Source organism: Chenopodium album, chromosome 18 (assembly GCF_948465745.1).
Source record: "Chenopodium album chromosome 18, dcCheAlbu1.1, whole genome shotgun sequence".
In the NCBI taxonomy this organism is placed as follows: domain Eukaryota; kingdom Viridiplantae; phylum Streptophyta; class Magnoliopsida; order Caryophyllales; family Amaranthaceae; genus Chenopodium; species Chenopodium album.
In genome coordinates this window covers 35,308,842-35,331,511 of record NC_137851.1, presented here as the reverse complement: position 1 = coordinate 35,331,511, position 22,670 = coordinate 35,308,842, and positions in this window count along the sequence as shown.

Below are 22,670 nucleotides of genomic sequence, written 5' to 3'. Positions count from 1 at the left end.
TAAAATTCGTCCCAAAACTTAGTAAAATGCTCTTTTGATGTGATTTCAAACTTTAGAAACCTAATAATAGGTAATATTAACATGTTATGTGAAATAAATAGTTCATTTCATATGAAATGTAGAAAATCGGTGAAGAAGAAGTCATGTAGGCCATAATTGGGCCATTTAGGATGAAAAAGCGTCTTAAAACTTAATAAAATGCTCTTTTGATGTGAATTTAAGCCTTAAATACTTTTGACTAGGTAATAGTGACATTTTATGAGAAAGAAATAGTTCTTTTGATAAGAAATGTATAAAATGGGCAAGGTAGAAGTCATATAGGTCTTATTTGGGCCACTTTGGGTAAAATGCGTCCTAAAACTTAGTAAAATGCTTTTTTGATGTTGTTTCAAACCTTAGAACCCTAAGAAGAGATAATATTGACATGATATGAGAAAGAAATAGTTTATTTGATAAGAAATTTAGAAAATGGGCAAAATAGAAGTCATTTAGGCAATAATTAGGCCATTCAGGATGAAAAGGCGGCTTATAACTTAATAAAATGCTCTGTTGATGTGATTTCAGGCCTTAGACACCTAAAACTAGGTAATATTTACATGTTATGAGAAAGAAATAGTTCATTTGATAGGAAATATAGAAAATGGGCAAAGTAGAAGTCATGTAGGCCGTAATTGGGCCATTTAGGGTAAAAAGTGTCTTAAAACTTAGTAAAATGCTTTTTTGATGTGATTTTAAGCCTTAGAAATCTAATACTAGGTAATATTGACATGTTATGAGAAATAAATAGTTCATTTAATAGGAAATGTAGAAATTGGGCAAAGTAGAGTTCATGTAGGCCATAATTTAGCCATTTAGAGTAAAAAGCGTCTTAAAACTTAGTTAAATGCTCTTTTGATGTGATTTCAAGCGTTAGAAACCTAAGACTTGGTAATATTGACATGTTATGAGAAAAAAATAGTTTAATAGATAGGAAATTTAGAAAATGGGAAAAGTATAAGTCATGTAGGCCATAATTGTGCCATTTTGGGTAAAATGCGTTCTGAAACTTAGTAAAATGCTCTTTTGATGTGATTTCAAGACTTAGACACCTAATACTAGGTAATATTTACATGTTAAGAGAAAAAATAGTTCATTCGATAGGAAATGTAGATAATGGGCAAAGTAGAAGTTATATAGGACTTATTTGGGCTATTTTGGGTAAAATGCGTTCTAAAACTTAGTAAAATGCTTTTTTCTTGCAATTTCAAGCCTTTGAAACCTATCACTAGGTAACTTTGACATGTTATGATAGAAGGACTTGTTCATTTGATAAGAAATGTAGAAAATGGGCAAAGTAGAAGTCATATAGGCCTTATTTGGGCCATTACGGATAAAATGCATCCTAAAATTTAGTAAAATGCTAATTTGATATGATTTCAAGACTTATATACCTAAGAATAGGTAATAATGACATGTTATGAGAAACAAATAATTCATTTGATAGAAAATGTGGAAAATGGGCGAAGTAGAAGTCATATAGGCTTTATTTGAGCCATTTTGCCTAAAATGCGTCTTAAAATTTATTAAAATTCTCTTTTAATGTGATTTCAAGCCATAGAAACCTAAAATAGGTAATATTGTCATGTTATGCGAAAGAAATGGTTAATTTGATAAGAAATGTAGAAAGTGGGAAACTAGAAGTCGTATAGGCCTTACTTTGGCCATTTTGGGTAAAATGCGTCCTAAAAGTTAGAAAAATGCTATTTTCATGTGGTTTTAATCCTTAGACACCTAACACTAGGTACAATTGACATGTTATGAGGATGAAATAGTTCATTTGATAAGAAATATAGAAAATGGGTAGAGTAAAAGTCATGTAGGCCTTATTTGGGCCGTTTTGGATAAAATGCGTCCTAAAACTTGGTAAATGCTCTGTTGATATGATTTCAATCCATATACACCTAAGAATTGTTAATATTGACATGTTATGAGGAATAAATAGTTTATTTGATAGGAAATGTAGAAAATGGGAAAAGTAGAAGTCATATACACCTAATTTGAGCCATTTTGGTTAAAATGCGTCTTAAAACTTAATAAAGTGTTTTTTTGATGTGATTTAAAGCCTTAGACACCTAAAACTAGGTAATTTTGACATGTCTTGAGAAAGAAATATTTCATTTGATAAGAAATGTAGAAAATAGATAAATTAGAAGTCATTTCGGCCTTATTTGGGCCATTTTGGGTAAAATGCTCTTTCGAACTGATTTCAAACCTTAGAAACATATGATTAGGTAATATTGACATGTTCTGAGAAAGAAATAGTTAATTTGATAAGAAATTTAGAAAATGAGCAAAGTAGAAGTCATAAAGGCCTTATTTGGGCCATTTTGGATTAAATGCGTCTTAAAACTTAATAAAATGCTATTTTGTTGTGATTTAAAACATTAAACACCTAAGAATAGGTAATATTGATATGTTATGATAAAGAAATAGTTCATTTGATAAGAAATGTAGAAAATGGGCAAACTAGAAGTCTTTAAGGCCTTATTTTGTCCATTTTGGGTAAAATGCGTCCTAAAACTTAGTAAAATCCTCTTTTGATGTGATTTCAAACCTTAGAAACCTAATACTGGGTAATATTAACATGTTATATGAAATAAATAGTTCATTTGATAAGAAATATAGAAAATGGGCAAAGTAGAAGTCATGTAGGCCATAATTGGGCCATTTAGGATGAAAAAGCATCTTAAAACTTAATAAAATGCTCTTTTGATGTGATTTCAAACCTTAGATACCTATGAATAGGTAATAGTGACATGTTATGGGAAAGAAATAGTTTTTTTGATAAGAAATGTATAAGATGGGCAAAGTAGAAGTTATTTAGGCCTAACTTGGGCTATTTTGGGTAAAATGCGTCCTAAAACTTAGTAAACTGTTTTTTTAATGTGATTTCAAACCTTAGACACCTAATAAGAGATAATATTGACATTTTATGAGAAAGAAATAGTTCATTTAATAGGAAATGTAGAAATTGGGCAAAGTAGAGTTCATGTAGGCCATAATTTGGCCATTTAGGGTAAAAAAAACGTCTTAAAACTTAGTTAAATGCTCCTTTGATGTGATTTCAAGCTTTAGACACCTAAGACTTGGTAATATTGACATGTTATGAGAAAAAATAGTTTATTTGATAGGAAATGTAGAAAATGGGTGAAGTAAAAGTCATGTAGGCCATAATTGGGCCATTTAGGATAATATGCGTTCTGAAACTTAGTGAAATGCTCTTTTGATGTGATTTTAAGCCATAGACACCTAAGAATAGGTAATTGTAGGGAATATTTCAAGCATCCCACACTGGAGCCCCACTGTGATCATACACTTAAGCATGGTGGCGTCCAAAGGGAAGGAATCTAGAGCAAAAGAGTCGCCAACAAGTTTTAGGAACTTGTAAACCGTTCACAGGGTGAAGGTTACACCCCTTCACGATCCATGAGATCGCTAACTCGATAGTGGTCCGGAACCATGACTGGATATTCGGGGATGAAGGTACAAATCCAACCTAAAAGAGATTGAACCTGCCCTAAAAATAGGCCTCTATTTTATTCTTCTCATATTCATGTGCACTTTCTGACTAATATACAATCAATATATTAACTCTAAACCTGTTTAATCTATGTTGGTTGAATATTAATGCACAAACAAATCTATTATTGGCGATCACTTGAATTATAATCATATTAGCCTAAACAAGATTATTAATTATCTTATTAAGAGTGATTACAAGTACAAATTCCCTTTAATCCTGCATAAAAGGCGTAATCAAGTAACAACAACAATATATATCAAGCAACATAATAATGACAATCATCATCATAATAATCTTAATCTCATCAAAGCATGATAATATTATTAGCAAGAGCCTAGGCATGATACTAACAAGATTAATAACAAATCCTAGCATGTCACTAAACATTAAAGATCAAAGCTTTATCCCTAACATGATACTAACATGATATTAAAAACATACAAAAGCATCCTAACATGATACTAGGAATCATAAAGACATCCTAACATGATACTAGGAATTAAAATAATATAAGCATTCTTTCTATAGAAAAAGAACAATTAAAGCAACTTACTTGGATGCCTCGTATCTCTTTCTAATAACAAAATACACGCGTTAGTAACTTCAAGGAAAATATTAAATCAAACAATTAATTTAAATAATTGAAATAGAGATTTGGGACCAAACCCTAAAAAATTATCAACCTTTCACGTCTAGGGCGAAGGTAACTTCGAACTTGGCTGGGTGTGTCTAGAACTTGTGAATGCGGAATTTTGTAAAAAGGTGTAGAAAGAGGGAGAAAATAAGCTTCTAGCTTTTAGAGAAAAAATAATAGAATTAGATGGTTGTGAATCAATAAAAACGGGGAAATACGACCCCTATTTATAAGAAAATAGTCCAGAATCGATCGAAACAAATCAAAATTTGAACTGGAATAAAACTACTCCGTATTGCGAGCGACAGAGTCTGTCGCCATGCGACAGGAATCACGCATGGCGACAATCTCCGTCATTTGGGGACAGGCTTGTCTTCTTGCGACAATTAAAAGATAAAATGCGCTTTGTACGGAATCTTTTTCTTAATATAATTAAAAAATTAAAACTCCGTTTTAATTAATTTCAAATCAGATTTTATCAAAATAAAACACTTGTTTTATTTCAAACCAAATTCATCAATTATCAAAGATATTAATTATCAATCCTAATGCTATTAGAACTCAAAATAACCTTCTAGACTATTCAAGAAGACTATAATCCTAATAATTTTAGGAATAATAATTAATGGGCCCTCCACTAGATCATTGGGCCATAAAACCATTTCAGACCCAAATTAGCATTTGAACCATAACTTCCTCATTATTCATCGTAATTGGGCTTATAATATATCGTTGGAAAGCTCTTTTCAAGCCCTATCCATCTACAAGATTATTGGACCCTTATCATGGACCAAACAAAATTAGACTGGCTATTGTCATAAAATAGAATAAGAAAAGAAATATTTTCAAAAACAGATAGATTTATTTTTATTTAAACAACCGCATCACAAGACTTTCCACATTTCACCTTGTTCGATAATCAAATGACTTGAAAAGTATTCATCACTAGGTTTGGTTTTTGGGGAGACACATTTGGGTGTCTACAGTAATATAGACATTTTATGAGAAAAAATAGTTCATTTGGTAGAAAAATGTAGAAAATGGGCAAAGTAGAAGTTATATAGGCTTATTTGGGCCATTTTTGATAAAATGCGTCCAAAAACATAGTAAAATGCTCTTTAGATGTAATTTATCATTGTCATACAAGTTTGTGAAAGAAACAAACCTATATTTATAGCCTTTGAAATATTTGACATACTTTTGGTTTGAATTTTTTGTAATATGCATGATATATAATGTTTGGTTTTTTTTTTCCCCAAAGGTTTGCAAGATTCAAAGGGAAGGCCCATTAACAAGCAAAGAAATCAATGAAATTCACGACATGCGGGGTTTTTTGTGACATTTGATGGCATCTAGTGAGCTTGAGCTAGTTTAGATTTGGGAACATTATTTTAGTTATATTTTTTGTATATTAACATCAATTAGTTATAATTATTTAGTACGTAGTATTTGTGAGTGTTATCTTTAAATATTTTTGTGCAATGACATAATACTGTTAATTAGATATATTAATGATGTTACTAATTTTGATATATATAATTATTTACTATTATTATTGTATTATTGTATATGTAATATTAATATTATTATTAATTAATAATAATATTAATATTATTATTAATTAATAATAATATTAATATTATTATTAAACAATGATATTAATATTATTGTGACAGTTCACTATTAATATTAACACAGGTCATTAATATTATTATTATATTATAATTAAAAATAATAAATTGAAAAAAAAAATTAATTGGGAAGCGGTTTGGCGCTAAAACCGCTTCCCATTACACTTTACATAATATTTGTAAAATGCAAATGGGAAGCAGTTTAGCGCCAAAACCGCTTCCCTTTCATGAACCACTTCCCATTTAAAAGGCCAATGGCAAGCCCCCCAAGCACATGTGGTTCAAAACCGCTTCCCTTTAGGGGGTTTGAACCGCTTCCCATTTACTTTTTTCTACTAGTGATTTAGGGAAGGTTCAATCTCTTTTAGTTTGGATTCGTACCATCATCCCTGAATATCCAGTCATGGTTCCGGACCACTGTGGGGTTAGCGATATCTTTCCATTTGAAAGCCACCATGCTTAAAAGTATGACCACAATGGGGCTCAAAGTTGATGTTTGAAATATTCCCTACATTTTTTGGCGACTCCAATGTGGGGGATTTCTAAAATTTATTTTGGCAATTGACTTTAGAATGAGTGGATGAGACTTGAAACGTTCTAGATATTCATGTGCGTAATTTTGATTAACATTGTGGCATAAGTGTAAAGAGGGTATGCCCATCGTAGGGGATCATTCTCCTTATATGCCCATGGCCATTTAAAAGCCTAGGACTTTACACTTGTTAGGGTGTATTAGGATTTGAATTCCTGACTGTTTGAGGGACCTTGAATTAGATTTGATCCTATCATTATGCTTTTTTGTAAGAAACTAGTAAGGAGTCGCCAATGAGTTTTAGGAAAACTCATAAACCTCGTTTATGCCTTTCTCCCAAGTAGGGCTCAAGGGATATTTATCATGAATCATAAGTTTACCCCATGACCAAATTGGTCTACGTGTACCAGAAATGAGTTCAGGAGCGAGGGTACTAAAATAACGTTCCCTTTAGGGGGAATCGCTATTCTAGCCCTAGTGCGGCCTCTACTAGCTCTTCCTTTTTCACAATTTCATCACCAAACAATATATGCAATGTGATACCTAAAACTAAGTTAGTTGATTTTATTTACAAGCATTAATCATGTAGGAATTACATTGCAAAAGTCGTTATTCTTTTGTTATTCAAATTCGTGAAAAGAATAAGAAAAAAACAATGCTTGCCTTGACTTACGTGATAAAACAATCAATTAATTATTCAAAATCTAGTCTTGATCAACACAAGAATACCATGTGAATTAAATTAATTAAATTTTTTTAAAAGTGACCAAACAACACTATTTATTCAATTAAAGTTATTTAAACAATAAAAGAAAAGTGATTTATCTAAGTGCTCAGGAAACAAACCGTTTTTCTTTTATGTTAAATCTCCGTTTAATGCGTTTATGGACTTTCTTTCTTCTTCGTACCTCTAAGGATTTCAATGGATTCAATTAGGGTTGGAAAGTATTTGGGATGAGAGAAGAAAAGTAGTATGATAATAAGAAAAATTGAGAGATTAGGGATTCAAGAATACTAGGGTTTAGAATTCTGATTTTTTCGGTCCTCTTTCGGGTTGAACGAAGACCCCTATTTATAGGCGTAGGAATCTAGGTTTAAGGTTTTAGAGCCACGGCTTCAGGTGGCGCGTGCAACTCTCAGAGTTGCGCTGGTATGCCCAGCGCAACTCTTTGACCTTGCGTTCGGCAGGTGTGCGCGCGGTGCGGTTTGCCTTATACGAAAACGTGTTTTTAAAACTTCCATGACTTTTGATTGCGAAGTCGGATTAAGGCGTATAAGATATCATTGGAAATTTCTGAATTTCTACTTTCTAATTACATTATAATTAGGTTAAAATATGTTATGTATAAGAAGATATGGTTGTTGGAGCGCAAGGGTGTCGGTTTTAGGGCCTGATTTAGTGTTTTGATCATAAGTTTTTCGTTTTAACTCAGAATTGGGCTTATAATATACCGTTGGAAATCTCTTTAAAAGGGCTATCCACATGTATAGGCTTTGTGTGGAAATTTGATGGTTGGTCTATCTGATTGGTTTGGTTTTTAACAATGTAAGATCCATTGGATCTAATCATTGCATTTGACGCATTTGGGTCCGTTATTAATCATGTTTAAACATGTATGAGCACGTTTTAGGCCTAATTAGTAATCTGACAAGGCTCTAAGATAACTTGGTCTCAAATATGGGTTATAACTTACTTCATAATGCATTTCATAGTCCATAAACACTTCAAATTCGATCTAGCATGAAGAACGGGTTTTTGTAACATCATCGCACTACCTGTTGGGATAGGAGGCCAAAAGTAGGTGTCTACAGTTAGCCCCCACTTTGATCGAGTCTAGAATAGACGATGATCAAAGTAGCCAAGGAAATAAATCCGAGACTCATTCTGCGAAGTTCCATAAAAATAAGGAATCTTTTAGTAGTGTTGAGAATGTCAAAACTATCCGATTCCGTAAATGTTCAAGACAAGTAGCTGCTAAGGCTAGAAAAAGAACTTTCTGGTCTTAACATGCTAAAGAATCTAGATTGATCATTTGCAAGTGTAGAACACTTTTACAAGTGAAGGTTGTCCTGGATGATGTCATGTCATGAGAAGATATCGGTTTAAAAAAGAGTAAAGAGGATGATATCCTCTCAATATGGCATCGTTGATCTAAAGTCCCTCGATATGTCATTGAAACTTTAGCCCATGAATTTAGCAAGTTAAAATATGATAAAAAGAGAGGTGCTTCGGCGTTCGGAGCCTAACACCTAAATAGAGGTTTTGATACTCGCTTTCCAAAACGGAGTATTCGGGGTCCACAAGATAGAAATACATTTCTCAGAACTGGAGGCACATATCCAAATCCAGCGAGAGAGAAGAAAATCGGCAACTCTCTCAACAGTTTTGTCCACAAGATGAAAACACGCGTCTTAGAACTGGGGGCACGTGTCTAAATAGGTGCGACTTCGGTATGTCGCTCTTTATACAGGGGGTAGACGGACACCCTAACTGTCCGGTAAGCCAGTAAGCTCACTAACTAACATATTTTCTTCCAATCGAGAAGTGTCTATTCTCGATGGTTCGGCGCGCCAGTCGACTCGTAAAGCTAGTGCCTAAATTTAAAGTTTGTAAAGAAGTTCTACCGTTTTCGTTATGGGAGGTAGATTACGTTGCAGGGGAAGAGGATGCAATTTTATGCAGCACCTATGCCATACAATTTTATGTTTACAATACGCCATGTAATTTTACGCTGCACGATATGCCACTCTTTTTGCTGTGGACACCAAAAAAAACGAAAAAGAACATGACATTTCTAAAGTCAGTACAGTAAAATGACAAACCTTTCTATGGGAGATTTTACGTAAAGCACCACTATAGAATGTTTTAAGACACGCTCACGAAAAACGTCCAAAACATATGCTTAGGGCAGGCACAAAGCACGGTGTGCATGCAGGATAATGCAAAAAACTATCAAAGAAGAAAATAAAGTACAAAATGCAAAGCAATTAAAAGATTTCGATAATTTGCGCGCCATTACGTCTAATAACGAGCAAAAACCATTAAAAATAAATCAAACGGATTGAAATCTCAATACTGGTCTTTTAAGTGACCAGTATCTGCGCGCAACTCATTGGGTTGCGCTGGTCAGGCGAGCGCAAGACACTGGGTTGCGCTAGGATGCCATGCGTAACTCGATGAGTTGCGCTCGACATTTGAATCAGTAAAAAGAGGTGGAGAAGTGCGATCTGCAGCTCACCCTCTTCTTCTCCTCTTTCACCATTTTCGATCTCTTTCCCTTTTTTTTTTGTCGTTTAAACGAAAGTAAGTCTTTCTCCTTTTATTGTACCAAACTTTAAACTTGGTCAATAGAGAAAGTCAAATGAAGAACTCTTTTAGAAGTTGGAGGTTTTTGATTTGACTTATTATCATGAATTTGTTTGTTCTATGTTATTAAGACATGTTTAAAGAGTGTATTGCAACAAATTTCATGTGAAATGGTAAAGTATTGATCCTGTATGAGCATATACAAGCATATACATTTTTTTTTTAATTTGTGCTTGAACTTTTTTTTTCTTTTTTGCTCACATGGACTATACTTTTGAATTTTAATGAAAATTGAAGTGTTATTAGAACGACAATTATGCACTAAAATTATGATCGAAATTTTGAAATTTGATAATGGCATGAAATTGTTCTTGCGACTCATGTTTATTTTTGTCATGCCTAAGTTACAAAATTGGTTTTAACAATGATAAAAATAACTGATAGTTATTATTATTCACTTATAAAACTGTGATTTCAATATTTGCATAAATAGTAAATTTTGGAAATTCTTGAAGACATCATCGAACTAGTGTAATTTGGCTATATCTCGAACTTTTAAGCCCCCATTTTATATTTCGAATGTTGTAGTCCCCAGTGTTGGGTGACTTTGATGACTTGCTTGTTTTTAATAATTAGACCCTTTCATGTTGCTTGAAATGGGTCTAGAAATCCTGTGTTTCGTCTTATTATGATAACAACTAGTATCTCGGAAACAATTAAACTAGTGTGTTTAAATTGTTTTCGACCATTCAAATGAAATTTTCCAAGTCTAGTAATATTGGTCGTTCGTTGAAACAAGTAAGAGGAAAAATTAAATGTTGTTCAATTTTTTCCTCTATTCTCGCTACTTTCAAATTCTTTCTTTTGAGTTAAAATTTTGTTACTGATTTGAAGCTCGAGAAAGTAGATGTCATCCTCCTTGTGTGCAACAATGGAGAAAAATGAAGACCTCTTAATTTAGAATTTAGGAGTCTCTTATTCTAACTCATGAAATTGTTTATCTTATGTTAATGAAGTGTTTTGATACAAATTTCATGATGAATGATTGAGTACTAAACTTTCGTATAAGCAAGTATGTTGTATGCATTTGAATTCTTTTTTGAAACTCATGATTTTGTTTATTTTGCTCTATACTAGTCGTACTCTCTAATATTTAGAGTAAATTAAAGTATTGAACAACAATTATGCACTAAGATTAATTTTTGAAGTTGAACTTGAAAATGGCTCGAATACGTAGCTTGTTTTATGGCCAAGTTCAATTGCAAACTTAGTTATCAAAAGGAACAAAATAGTTATTAAATCATTATGATGCATTTGAAAATTGTAAGGGTAGAGATCTATGTAAACCATTTGTAATTTAGGCGATTCTCGAAAGTAACTCGAATGGCATGAACATCTCATTTTGATATTGGAGCCCTCATGTGTCGGGTTATGCGCATTCTTGCAATTTCTCAAGTCTTGGAGCCCCCAATTTGGGGTAGTTCTTATGACTTGCTATTGTTTAGGCCATTCATATAATCATGATATTTAGATGGACCTTTGTATATATTCCATTTTTTTGTTTTGAGATATTTTAGACAATGACATGGGCTTTCGCATTTTAGTTAAAGTCATGTTCAAGAAAGCAAGTTAGTTCTTTGCTCGTTTACCAACAAAAAACAATTATGTTTAAGGTTTAGTAATCTTTACCTAATGTTAAAACGTTCGTAGAGATCATTGCGGTGATATTATTTTCAAATTTGATTTAAAACATCAAATGATTTCATTGTTCTTATTAATCTTTGATTTTGGTCTTGTAGGTGGTTCGTCTACCATCCCTAAGCCCATGTTCGCACGATAACTAGGCGAGAACAAGTTCAAGTCAAGAAGAAGTCGAATCTTAGTTCATTCCTTTTGGAAATATTTATGTATATACATGTATTATCTAAAACGTTATTAAGAATATGACAATTTATTTATTTGAGAAAATGAAAAAAAATTCAAAAAGGAAATTTTGAAGACTATTATTTTTTAGAGAGTAAGAAACATGTTATTTCGAACTAGAATTCAAAATTTGGAGAGGGTCCAATAAATTTAGTAAAAGTTTGTTATGAAAATGAAGCAACTTTTTCTTGTTTTCAAAACTGGACCAAAAATGGAAAGAAAAGTCTAGCTCGTAATTGAGTGTGACTTTTCCGTCCAAGATTGATGAAGGTAAGTTGTAATTTGTAACTTATTTCAACAAAGCTATGAAAATGTGAGCAAACTTTTGTATATCTAATTTTGTTTATGTTTTTCGTATTTGTCATCATTGTCATATTTTACTAATTGAAAGTGAAGTTCTTCCAATTAAATAAGCACCGTAGCTTGAGAATGAATGTTTATCAAACTTAGGTTTGATGGAGTGTTAGAATAATTTATAAAATTATTTGAATCAATTTTAAAAATATGGTCTTATTTCAAAACGAAAGTTGAGGTAAGACCTATATTTTTATAGCCCCCAAGTGTAGACTTAGGTGACTTTTGGAAATTCATGTGTACATATGCTAGGGGATGTTTCTCATGTCTATTTGAAACCCCACGATTTGTATTATCAATTTGTGGAATATTGCATATGTTTATCACGAACTGTTTGATCAAGTAACATAATTAATTATGTTGGTTAAATAATAGAAAGTGGTATTCTTCGCTTTGTCATTTAAAGTTATTAAGATAATTCGTAATAAGCTTTGCATGACATTGATTTCGTAGCATAAATAGCGTGTTCAAATCTATAAGTAGAGAGAAGTGGGGATGTCTTGGCTTTTTTAGCCCCTAGTTTGAGGCAAAGAGCGAAAAAAATTATACTATTTTTCAAGTATTTTAGTTGCCAAATGGGAGGGATCATCCCGAGTTACCCCCTAAAAAAGAAATGAACAAAAAAGACAGATTTGCATAAAAAGGAAAGGGATCCAGCTTATCCATAGAAGAAAAAAAAAAAGAGAAATAGACATATTTTCAAAAAGCAAGGGTTATTGACTTAATATTTGAATCATTGTGATGATTTGGCAGTGAGGTATACGTGTGATAGCGATAACGATCTTTTTTTCATGTAGCGATCATGTTCAATCAATATTCCTCGCTTAGAGAGGATGAAGATATCCCACGCATGCGGACATATTAGTTGCTCATGATAAGTGAGAAGACCAATGCTCAAGAGTTGTAAAAGACATCTAAAAATGACGTCGAGGCTGTCAATATATCAAATCAATTTACTGTATTTACTCGTTAACTTTCTCGGCAATGTATATAGAACTCGAATCACCTTGGTAATTAATTGCCCTATTATTAAAAGAAAATAAGATGATTGTTATTTTAAAGTGATAGTCATCTCATTTTTCTTAGCAAAGGATATGGAAAATATCGAATTTAGTTTGATTTGATTGCTTTACTAAAATGATGTAATCAAGCCAATGGCTATCAAATCATCCAAATTATTTGAATTTTTTTTGTGTGATTTTGTAATAATTTACTCAACACTTCATTCATTTTATGTATGTGCATAACTACTCAATAGTAGGTCCATATGTGCAAAGGCCTAAGATGGGCCATATTTTCGCAGAATGATGATTTTTGTGGTACATGATTATGGTCTACCTCAAGAAGGGCCTTTCCAGGGTCGTAACGTGGCTAGGCTCAAGGTTATCAAAAATGGACAGGCTCAAGTATACTCCCTTAATCCCTTACTTTTGGTGCTTTTCAAATTAAAACCTTTCTACTTTGTGTGACAACTCCTATATTAGTTGCCTTTTCCTTGTCTTCTCTCTCTCTCTCTTTTTTTTTTTTTTTTTTTTTTTTTTGACAAGTTTGGTTTTGGGTTTAGAACAGTTTTGCATTTGATCTTTCCTTTTTTGGGTTTAGACTAACTTTGTGCTCCCCTCTTATGTTCCCCTAATTTTTTCATTTGTATCTGTTTGCACCATTCCCATCCCATGGTTTGGAATAATTTAGGTTGAATAAGTAAGGCTCAATTGACGAAGCTTAAAAGGGCTAACAAAAGATGGATTGTTCTTAGGTTATAACGTTGAATTATCTACGTAGAGTTTCAAGTTCCCTCCTATGTTGGTGTAATCATCATATCTCTTTTTATGGGCCAATAGATGGGCCTCTTTTCATTCAATACATCTTGTAAGCCAAAGCTCATCAAGATTCTTAACGTGTTGAGTATGTATGCCTTTTTTGATATTGCCTGTTTGCATGTATATGTTTTATTTAATTCGAGCTAAGAACAACAAAGAGATTGAAAAGAGAACCAGATAGACGTAGTTGAAAATATATTTCTTATTCATTAATTAATGAGAGTACATAATAAGTAGATTCGACAGCATGATTCTCTTAGTCCATCATAAAGAAAAAGAAACAAAACAAGACCTAGGGTGCTACATCTTGAGTTGCTGACAACTTCTTGAGATTGCATCTTTGAGCTTTGTCCGTTTCCAACGTAGGTGAAATCCTCTCTAAAAATCTAATCCATCTATATGATTCATGGTTTCATTTATCAAGTCCCTTTCAATTAATGTTCCCACAGTATAGACTTTCTGAAATGTGTCTAAACCAAGCTATTGTAAATGGCACTTGTATGGTGGAGACATATTGTCTATGAACTTTGGGACAAGTTGATCCGGAGGTCTTTGTGCAAGGAGAGCAACCTTTGATCGCCACCTGGAAAAGAAGTCAATAAATCCTTCTTCTTCCTCTTGCTTAAGCAATTCAAGATCGCGCAAGGTTGTTGTGAGCTCGATGTTGTCTTCATATTAGGCTAAAAACGCTTTTACAACGTCACTCCAAGTGGAAGTTTGTTTTGCATCGAGGTTATAAAACCATGATCTAGCGATTGGGTCCAATGAAAGAGGAAAAGTACATGCATATAAGCTATGCTCAACCCCTTTCAATGCCATAATTCCAATAAAGCTCATTAAGTGAGTCCTAGGATTGTCTGTAACCTTAAAGGTTGGTAAATCCGTAGTCAAGAACTTTTCTGGGAGAGTCTTGCCACTAGGTTGTGGTGCAAGCTCATAATTGAAGTACTTATTCCCTGAGCTAGCTCGAAAGACAAGTTTCTCCAAGGTCTCTACTCTTTCGGCCCTTGCGTTTTCTTACAAAATGTTTTCTTTTTCTTTCTCTGCTTTTATTTTATCCTTTTTTGCTTTTTTATGAGCCTACATTTGGGCTTCTTCTTCTCGTAGGGCCTTTAGGTTTTGGAGTTCCTATCTAAGTTTCTCCAATGCTGCTTTGTTACCCATGATTGGACTAGTATGCGAATGTGGAAGATGATCTAGTAATGTGTACCACGAGAAATTGAGTGCGTTCACTTAAACCTTTTCTGCCAAGCATTCAAACAATGAACCAAAGTCAAAATGATTTTTTTTTTAGTCCTTGTAATACAAATCCACTATGAGCAAGTTTGTTGATAAAAATGTCAAAAAATTCACAAACAATCATTAGTGGAATGTCATGATTTGTGTTGACTTCAATAAGGAAATCATCTAAGGATTTTACTTGAAGTGAATTGTTTTCAAAAAAAGGGAGAAGAGAAAGAAAGGGAAAGTTGGATTGACATGCTCATAAAAGTTTTAGAAATATTAGTCAACCTTAGTACACTCCTTAAAATGATCAATATACTAGAAATATGGTATTTGTTGATCATTTAGATTACAATAGAGATCTTTATCTTTATCTTTATCTTTTTTATTTATTTATTTTTTTTTTATTTTTTTTAATTATGATTCTCATTTTCCTCATCTTTAAAGGATAGCATATTACTATTTTCTTAAAAAGAATGATGGCCTCCGAATGTAAAATCCAAGAAATAATTAAATCATTCTCTCGGTTCTATCATTCATTATCTTATTTCTCTCTTTTTTTTAGGATAATAATCTTTTTGTATCATACTCTTCTCTCTCTATTTTTTTTTCTTTTTTTTTTAAGAACGATTTCTTGATTTTTTCTTCGTTCCATTTTTTTGCTTTTTTGTTTTTTTGTGAGGCAATCACCCCAAGTAAGGTTCTCGGGATTTTCTTTTTAAACCATAGAAGAGGTAAATAAATTATGCTCTCAAGGGCCTGTTCTGATTGACTGAACTGAACTGAACTAAACTTATTAGAGCTGAACTGAACTAAACTTATTAGAGCTGAACTGAACTAAAATTAATCTGATCAGAACAGGCCCTAAGTCAACGTTGACTAATTACAATAAAAGATGAAAACCATGAAAATAGGCACGTTCTAGATTAGGAATATTGATGACGCCCTATCAAGAGATGCGAACTTCTAATGACGAACCTTATGAGAAGTAATGTCATTAGTTTTATTATAAAGTACGTAAATGAATCATCATAATAGAAAACAGTATCGCGCGCAACTTTCCGTCTTGCGCTAAGGTGGAAAGTGCAACTTCGAGAGTAGCGCCTGCCACACGCTGTTTTTTTTTTTTTTTTTTTTGGGGATATCTTAAGGGACGATGCACGAATCAATCATTCAACGTGTTGACCCATGACATAGCCTTCCCAACATTTTGTTGGAGATATGGGTGGGATGATTGTTATTGATTTCAGGATAGAAGCCTAGTGTTGGCAATCCCTAGTCAATGAGCCAATCCCCAATGGTTAAAGTATGCTATAATTGCATGATGCAATGTTGCTTGTTTGGCTTTTACTCTTGTGAAAAAGGAAGATATTATGCGTTCCAGTCTCGCTCTCTAACTAGAGATTATCCAAGTTAGCCATCGTTACAACCCGTAGGTAACCTAGTGTTGGAAACCTTAGACCATAATTATGAACTAATCTTGTAACCTCTAAGTCCCCAGCAGAGTCGCCACTTTAAGGAGGGTGTGCCCATTGTAGGGGATCCTTCTCCTTATATGCCCATGGCCATTTAAAAACCTAGAACTTTACACTTGTTAGGATGTATTAGGATTTGAATTCCTGATTGTTTGGCGCACCTTGAATAAGAGTTGATCCTATCATTATGCTTTTTTGTACGAAACTATTACGGAGTCGCCAATGAGTTTTAGGAAAACTCATAAACCTTGTTCATGCCTTTCTCCCAAGTTGGGTTCAAGGGATATTTAGCATGAATCATAAGTTTACCCCATGCCCAAATTGGTCTATGTGTACCAAAAATGAGTTTGGGAGCGAGGGTACTAAAATAACGTTCCCTTTAGGGGGAATCGCTATTCTAGCCCTAGTGCGGCCTCTACTAGCTCTTCCTTTTTCACAATTTCATCACCAAACAATATATGCAACGTGATACCTAAAACTAAGTTAGTTGATTTTATGTACAAGCATTAATCACGTAGGAATTACATTGCAAAAGTCGTTATTCTTATGTTATTCAAATTCGTGAAAAGAATAAGAAATAAAAAATGTTCGCCTTGACTTAGGTGATAAAATAATCAATTAATTATTCAAATTCTAGTCTTGATCAACACAAGAATACTATGTGAATTAAATTAATTAAAAGTTCGTTTAAAGTGATCAAAGAACACTATTTATTCAATTAAAGTTATTTAAACAATAAAAGAAAAGTGATTTATCTAAGTGCCCAGGAAACTAACTGTTCTTCTTTTATGTTAAATCTCCGTTTAATGCGTTTATGGACTTTCTTTCTTCTTCGTACCTCCAAGGATTTTAATGGATTCAATTAGGATTGGAAAGTATTTGGGAAGAGAGAAGAAAAGTAGTATGATAATAAGAGAAATTGAGAGATTAGGGATTCAAGAATACTAGGGTTTAGAATTCTGATTTTTTCGATCCCCTTTCGGGTTGAACGAAGACCCCTATTTATAGGCGTAGGAATCTAGGTTTAGGGTTTTAGAGCCATGGCTTCAGGTGGCGCGTGCAACTCTTAGAGTCATGCTGTTATGCCTAGCGCAACTCTTTGACTTGCGCTCGGCAGGCGCGCGCAACACTGCCTGTTGTGCGCGGTGCAATTTGCCTTATACGAAAATGCGTTTTTAAAACTTTCATAACTTTTTATTGCAAAGCTGGATTATGGCGTGTAAGATATCATTGGAAAGCTCTGAATGTCTAATTTCCAATTCCGTTATAATTAGGTTAAAATATATTATTTATAAGAAGATATGGTTGTTAGAGTGCAAGGGTGTCGGTTTTAGGGCCCGATTTAGTGTTTTTATCATAACTTCTTCGTTTTAACTCAGAATTGGGCTTATAATATACCGTTGGAAAGCTCTTGAAAAAGGGTATCCACCTATATAGGCCTTGCATGGAAATTTGATAGTTGTTTTATCTAATTAGTTCGATTTTTAACAATGTATGATCCATTGGATCTAATCATTGCATTTGACGCATTTGGGGCCATTATTAATCAAGTTTAAACATGCATGATCACGTTTTAGGCCTAATTAGTAATCGGACAAGGCTCTAAGATAACTTGGTCTCAATATGGGATTTAACTTACTTCATAATGCATTTCACTGTCCATAAACACTTTAACTTTGATCTAGCATGAAGAACGGGTTTTTGTAACATCATCGCACTACCTGTTGGGACAGGAGGCCAAAAGTAGGTGTCTACAATAAGCATAAAAAGGTCTGCTTTGGAAAGACCATCTGTAACATGTCAAAAACATAGGAATTTTACACGTAGAAAAATTAGGAAATATCTTTCTTGGTGGTTTCTGCAAAAAGAACTGTTTGTAAGATAACCAAAACAACAATAATTGAAGGAACTTGGCAACTATGTAGCCAAGAATGTTGAACCAGAAGTTTGGGGTCAACTTCCACACACCTTGGCCATATCCTCGAATGATAGCCTTTATTGCATGGTGGAGGAGGTAGCGGAGACCGGCTAAGAGGCCACCTCGTAGCAGCCGAAGTAATTGTTAGCATTCTGCTAGTCATCCTTCTAGGAAATGGTGCCCAGTTCAGGAGGCACTTGGATGTCATAGCCCTCACTAAGAGGACATTTTAATTTGAAGTCCTCCAAGCCCATACAAGGATCTAAAACGGGTCTGCCTGCTCATTTGCTCCTCTACTTCACTATCCTCAAGCGGAGATAGTGAGCCACCGCTGCTCTCTTCAGAGCCAGACCTAGAGGCGGCGGCGTTATCATCTCTCCTAGAGCCGGATTCTTCACTGTCTCTGTGTTCAGACTCTTCATCATCCTTAGAGCCAGAAGCAAAGACGACCTCTTCACCATCTCCATGTTCTAATTCCTCTAAAATCCCATCACTTAGAGTGCTGGGTGCACTGGGAGGAGACTCCACTTCTTGGACATCTGGCATATCTACCTCCTCAATCGACGTGACTTTGTCAGACGACACTTCTATAGTGTCCTCTCTATATTTTGGGTTTTGTGTTGTCTGTTTGATCTGAGCCATTGTGTCCTACACAGACATAGAGACGGTCAGATTCGGGGATGAACAAGGCTGATCTAATTACCCAGAGACGGCACCCCCAGTCTTAGACTCAGCAGTATCAGGAGACCGATTGACTACTAACCTGGGCTTTGCCGTGTCTTCTAATGGTGAATCTATTTATTGAATGATACATAAACTAACGGAAAAAAGTATGAAAGACCTGAGAAGGGGAGAGACGGTACCTCAAAGATTTGTTTCTGAAAGGGATGTCAAGCGCTGACCGATTGTAACAGGCGGGCGGAAATCAAGCAGGTGTTTGTGAGATACATTGACGGTTGTTAGACTCTCTCTCTCTCTAAAAAACTTATGACTTTTTCTCTCTAGACTTTATGCAAACGTCAAAATGACGGAGGGGTAAAACCCTATTTATAAAGCAGTAAATTCAGGGGCATCCCTATAATTTCCCCCAGAAGGTGAACATTTAAAACTGATTCACCAATGATTGTGTGACAAGTGACACAAATGCCATGTGGCACGTCATGTCACACATGTGGGGCAAATAATTTGGGTAAAAATTCCTAGGCCATGTGGCCCTATGAGAAGTTGACACGTGTCACCTCCGGAGAAGTCCAAAATGGACCAATCACCAATTGACACGTGGCACTCTCAATCATTAGGGAAAAAGACGGCCTTCAGAGCCTAAATCCCGAGAAAGCCGCAAAACGACACAGCCCACCAAATCTAGGTAAGGGAATGTTTTCCAATTACCTTTACTAAATTTTGGCCGAATTGCGACCGTTTTTCTACGACCGTCATGAAAACGATCGCAAAAAATTATATTTGCGACCGTTGTTAAAGCGGTCGCAAATTTGCGACCGTTTTTTGGTTATAAAACAGTCGCAAAGGTACTTAAACATATTTTTAAAATAAAATGCATGTGAAAATTTATCCAAAATTAAATTAATTCTGTTACGACCGTTAGGAGCGGTCGCAAAATGCGTTAATTACGACCGTTTAAGAAAAGGTCGCAAAATTACGACCGCCATACCGATCGCAAAATTTGTTAATTACGACCGTTTAAGAAATGGTTGCAAAATTACGACCGCCATACCGGTCGCAAAAGTGATTTTTTAAATTAAAAAAAAAAAGCGTATAAAAGGAGATCCACCCAAACCCTAGTATTCGAAGCAGCCATCTACTCTCTATCCTCTCTCTCTCCTCACGCATCTATCCTCTTCTCCTCTTCTCTCTCTCTTTCCTCTTCTCTTCTTTTTCTCTTTCCTCTTTTCCCTTCATCTGATCTTCTTCTCTTTCCGTTCTCCTTCTTCTCTTTAACCGGCGTTCATAGCACCATTTCCTCCATTCATTTTCCTTTTCTTTTTCATTTTTTCTTTTTCTTCGAATTTTCATCAACAAACGAGTAGGGGTGTTTGCATTTTCTTCAACAAACGAATAATTATAGTTTTTATGGTCAAATTCGACCATAAAAATTCCAGATCTGGAGTTTTTATGGTCGAATTTGACCATATAAACCCAAAGAGGAAAAAATATTGGGAAAGGTATGTGGCTTTTATTTCATTTCTTATGTTTGAGTTTGTTTTTGATTTTCGTTCGAATTATGTTGATTTTGGATTTGATTTTGAGTTTTTTGTTGTTTTTGTTTGAATTTTCGTGAACTTTGTACCCGAATTCCAATTTTCGTTGATTTTGTTCTTAATTTCGGTTATTTTGTTCATAATTAAGTTGATTTTGTTATGTTTTTTTTTATTTTGTTCATAATTTCGGTTAATTGTACATATATTCATCAATTTTGGTTTTTATTGATTTCGTTCATGTTTAATTGATTTCGTTCATGCTTTCGTTAATTTTTGATAATTTTGCGTTGAGTTTTGTTAATTTTTAATGATTTTGTGGGTTTGTTTTATAAATTCAAATGTTTTGGGTTTTTTTGGGTGGGCGGCGATGGTGGATGGTGGTGGGGCTGGAAACATGTACTGGCACTCTGGCAGTGAGTGCGGTATTTACTTTTTTTTTTTAAAAAAAAAAATTTAGCGACGGCCAAAAGCGGTCGTTAATGTTAAAATTTGCGACTGCTGCAAAGAACGGTCGCAATTATAATTATTTGCGACTGTGTCACATGCAGTTGTTGAAAATAATGAAAACGGTCGCAAAACAAATTGCGACCGTCAGCCGGTCGTAAAAATTTTTTTTTGCTACCATATGAACAATGACCACACGTTATGACCGTTGACGGTCGCAATTATATTTTGCGACCGTTTTTGCTATTTTCAACGACCGTTAGAGGTGGTCGCAAAATCCTTGTTTTTTAGTAGTGTACCCTACTATAAATAGGAGATTTACCTTATTTTGGGGACACGTTAAATGATTATATATAATCAATTCTCTTACATTAGAGAAATCACCTAATCTCGGAATCTGAGAAAATGTACTTTTACTTTCCGCACTTTTTACACTACTTCGACCGAGTATAACTTGATCGTCGGAGGCGGAACTCCTACCAATAGGGGCTTCCGTTGTTTTGTAGGTACAAACAGCCGGAATCCAGTCTTGGTGACGTAACTCTCCTGAGGGACTCAAAAAACCCCAAAACATATATTTTTCTTAACATCTTATCGTGATTTCTATATCTCATATTGCATGCACAAGTTTCTATTCCATAATTGTGTTATATGTGAATGTTCTTCCAAAGTAAAGTATGGCAAATTTACAACTTTGATGGAAATTTTGAAAGAGATATTTATTTTAAATAGCTAGGCTTATGATTGTGATACAATTATATATGACATATTTCATTTCACAGGCTTAACTGGGTACATGTCTTCAATACAAACCAAACAACATCAGCATACTCCTACTTCAAATACACAACCATAATGCCAACAAAAATCAAAGTCCTAGAGAAATTTGATTCTGCCCTTGAAAAACGCATGAGCTCAATCCTAAGCTGGCCAACTTCCCTTGTCAATTCTTTCACTTCTTCCTCTAGTTTCTCCTTCCTCCCTTGTAATTTCTTCACCTTTTCAACAATGTCTTCTGAAACTCCATCTCTACTATAGTAGTATCCTTCTCAAATATTTGAAATCCCAGCTCATCCTCATTGCTAGCTTCAATCTACTTCATGAAATTGCAATTTGTATCCTGCACAAAACCCCAAATTAACAAATCTTCAGTGAAACCCTAGTTATATATTCTACCAAAACTATAATTAAACTCAATTAACAACAAATTAAAACTCCAAACAATTAAAACTCCTTAATATTTATCAACATACCGGTCATTTAGAACAACCATAAAACTTCGAACCAATGTTATGCCCCTTCTTGACAGTTCGCACCACCACATCCAACCCGCAGCTACACTTTGTTGTTGAATGACAACCTCCACCCCTTGAGTTTGCAGACGAACCGCATGAACCACCTTGAAACGACCTACCACTCGCCATGATTTGTAACACCACAGAATTTGCTTTGCAATTGGAACAGGGGAACAAAAGAGAAGGAGAAGAGAAAGGGGAAATAAGATTTGTAACCGTTAAATAAAAGAGGGAAGGGTCTTTAAGGTAAAGAAAAGTGGGAAAGTAAAGTAAAGTAATAAAAAAATAAAGAAAAAACAAAACCAATGCCACGTAGGACTTTACCTGCATTTGAA